Here is a 3,874-nt window from a genome sequence, read left to right as displayed (position 1 = left end):
GCTGCCATTTAGAACTGAAAGTAAATGCAGAGCCTTGCTTCGTGGCACAGAGCTGCTGTCTCCCTCCATGATCCATGGTCCCTTTCTCCCTCTCCATCCCAATCTCTGCTGTTCTAAGGAGAATGGTGATTAGCTGTGGGATCTAGGTGACCTGTCCCCAAGGGGAATGAAGGCTGTACACACCTATCCACTTAAACCAAGCCTTCTTACTCAGGTTTCCACTTACCACCCTATTTAAAATAGCAACCTCAGCTGCATAAAAAAGGTGATGAGTAAATCACTCCCTATATCCTGCTTTGCCTGTTTTTGAAATCACATATGGCATTGACTATATTCTAAGATATTATACATTTACCTAATTCTTTTTGATTTATGTCTATTTCTCTAAAATATAAACTCTGTTAGGTAGGAATCTTTGTTTTACTTTTTCTATTATTCTCAGCATCTACAGAGCTTCCCAACATTATAGAAATTGAATAAATACTTTTCTTTAAATTTAGAAATAAATGAATATATGGTTATCAATATTTATTCATCTTCTTGTCTAAGTAGAGTGGGTAAAACCTGTAGATCCATTCTGAATTGGTGTATTGGAGTTAAATTTTTATTTATATTAAGCATCTTCATTTTTAAAGCACAGCTTTTGCACTTCATTTCATATTTTTATTTTTCATAGTTATTTAAATGTAATTCTGATAAAATGAACAATACATTTTTTTTTAACATTTTTTAACATTCAAGTTAGTGAATGCTTTAATTCCTGAAGGCTTGAAGTGGTCAAACACCTTTATTTTCTGCTATGCAGTAAATAACATGCCAACTGGTGGCAGAATTGTTGGGTTCTATACATTTCTTTTTCATACATTGTGGAAGTTTCTTTGTTGTCATTTGTCAACTAAAGTTGCTGAGGAATCTAAAATCATCTTACTTTCCTTTGTGCATGTCTCTTTTCCCTACGTGCTTGCAGGTTTCTTCTTTAAACTTGAAGATCAGTGAGTTTCCCAGAAACTGCCTCTGTCTTTTTGATCTTGAGTAACGCTGCTTGAGTCACTGAAGTACAGTGAGTATGTTGAATCTTCTTATTCAGTTTTCATTATGGGAAATGTTCTTGGCATGTATTCTGAATATTTTGTCTCATTTTCCTGGTTTACTTTTCAAANGCTGCCATTTAGAACTGAAAGTAAATGCAGAGCCTTGCTTCGTGGCACAGAGCTGCTGTCTTCCTCCATGATCCATGGTCCCTTCCTCCCTCTCCATCTCAATCTCTGCTATTCTAAGGAGAATGGTGATTAGCTGTGGGATCTAGGTGACCTGTCCCCAAGGGGACTGAAGGCTGTACACACCTATCTACTTAAACCAAGCCTTCTTACTTAGGTCTCCACTTATCACCCTATTTTAAATAGCAACCTCAGCTGAATAAAAAAGGTGATGAGTAAATCACTCCCTATATCCTGCTTTGCCTGTTTTTTTAAATCATGTATGGCATTGACTATCTACTAAGATATTATATATTTACCTAATTCTTTTTGATTTATGTCTATATCTCTAAAATATAAACTCTGTTAGGTAGGAATCTTTGTTTTACTTTTTGTATTATTCTCAGCATCTACAGAGCTTCCCAACATAATAGAAATTGAATAAATACTTTTCTTTAAATTTAGAAATAAATGAATATATGGTCATCAATATTTAGTCATCTTCTTGTCTAAGTAGAGTGGGTAAAACCTGTAGATCCATTCTGAATTGGTGTATTGGAGTTAAATTTTATTTATATTAAGCATCTTCATTTTTAAAGCACAGCTTTTGCACATCATTTCATATTTTTATTTTTCATAGTTATTTAAATGTAATTCTGATAAAATGAACAATATTCACTAGTACATTTTTTTAACAGCAAGTTAGTGAATGCTTTAATTCCTGAAGGCTCAAAGTGGTCAAACACCTTTATTTTCTGCTATGCAGTAAATAACATGCCAACTGGTGGCAGAATTGTTGGGTTCTATACATTTATTTTTCATACATTGTAGAAGTTTCTTTGTTGTCATTTGTCAACTAAAGTTGCTGAGGAATCTAAAATCATCTTACTTTCCTTTGTGCATGTCTCTTTTCCCTACGTGCTTGCAGGTTTCTTCTTTAAACTTGAAGATCAGTGAGTTTCCCAGAAACTGCCTCTGTCTTTGATCTTGAATAACGTTGCTTGAGTCACTGAAGTACAGTGAGTATGTTGAATCTTCTTATTCAGTTTTCATTATAGGAAATGTTCTTGGCATGTATTCTGAATATTTTGTCTCATTTTCCTGGTTTACTTTTCAAATATATCAATTACAGGCATTTTGCATCTCTAGCGTCTCTGTCCAGAAGAAAAATCTTCTTAAAATACATTTTTGTCTATTTGATTTCTCTGACTACTCTGTGATATTCTCAAATGTTGCAAAAATATCACATATCTATGATATTCTGGGATGTCCCCGTTGTTACTGCCATTGATGTTTTATCTACAGAATCCATTCTGTAGGGTGTTCTTTTTGTGTGTAAATAATATTAAATCTCCCAATTTTATTGTGCTTTTCTTGATTTCTTCTTTATTCTACCAAGTATGCCTTCAACTTATTCTTCTTATTTTTATTTTAGCTTCTCAATATACATTGTAGTTGATTTGTGTGTCCCTTTCCCCATTCCTCTTTCTCCTCGCCCTCTCACCCCTCCCCACACCACTACATCATATCTGTTCACCGTCTTAACAAGTTCAAGGAATTGTGATTGCTGTCTCTTCTCCCACCCCCACCTTTAATTTGTTTGTTTGTTTTTAGCTTACACACAAATAAATGAGAACACTCTCTTTCTGTCCCTGACTCGTTTCACTTAATATAATTTTCCCTAATTTTCCCTAAGTCCATCCATGTTGTTGTGAATGGTAGTATTTCATTTTTTGTATAGCAGAGTAGTATTCCATTTTGCAGATGTACCACAGCTTCCTTATCCACTCATCTGATGATAGACATTTGGGCTGGTTCCAACTCTTGGCTATTGTAANTATGCAGCTTCCAGTACTTCACTGTGACCTCAATTCACCTAAGACCTTAATCACTGGGTGGACCCAAATAGCTGACCTGGTGACTCCAACTATTTGAAAGAGAAAATCTACTTTTTCATGGGATAAGTGATTTTCCAAGTTTGTGCAAGAAAAGAGATAAATATAGAGGTGAATTAATAGACTAGGAGCATCACACTAACAGTTTTTGTTGTTAGGAATAACATGTTTATTTGAAGTGCTTGTTATTTTTGAACGATTTTGGCTTATAAGAGAGCCTGATAGATCAGCCCAAAGATCATAATCTAAAAATATTAAATTGATTTTAAATTTATTATTTTAATTTAAAATATATATATTTTGTAAACACATAGTAAGTATATTAGCAAACTATTTTTACTAGTATTTATAGTTTTAATTTGTTGAATTTACATGTTTTTTATGTACTTATGCATATTTTATTGATAAACCAATAAATTTGTTCAATCAGGAAGCAATTAACTGTTTTTTTTATTTTTCATTAGCATATTCATTATTACAAATCGTAATTATTCTTTATGCTCCTTATCTGACAATGACTCCCCAACTCCCCTTCCTTCCTCCCCCCATTTCTAGTATCCTTAGGTTTGTTCCCTCTTTTTCAAAGTTCAATGTATTATTGTGATATTATCTTTCCTTCCTTCCTTCCTTCCTTCCTTCCTTCCTTCCTTCCTTCCTTCCTTCCTTCNCATAAAGGCTGCACCATTTTGTAGTCCCACCAACAGTGTATGAGAGTTCCTTTTTCTCCACCACCTTGCCAGCATTTATCATTCCCAGTCTTTTGGATATTAGCCATCCTAACTG

This window comes from Galeopterus variegatus, unplaced genomic scaffold (genome assembly GCF_000696425.1).
Source record: "Galeopterus variegatus unplaced genomic scaffold, G_variegatus-3.0.2 Scaffold2452, whole genome shotgun sequence".
Classification (NCBI taxonomy): domain Eukaryota; kingdom Metazoa; phylum Chordata; class Mammalia; order Dermoptera; family Cynocephalidae; genus Galeopterus; species Galeopterus variegatus.
Note: the sequence above shows the minus strand (reverse complement) of the source record.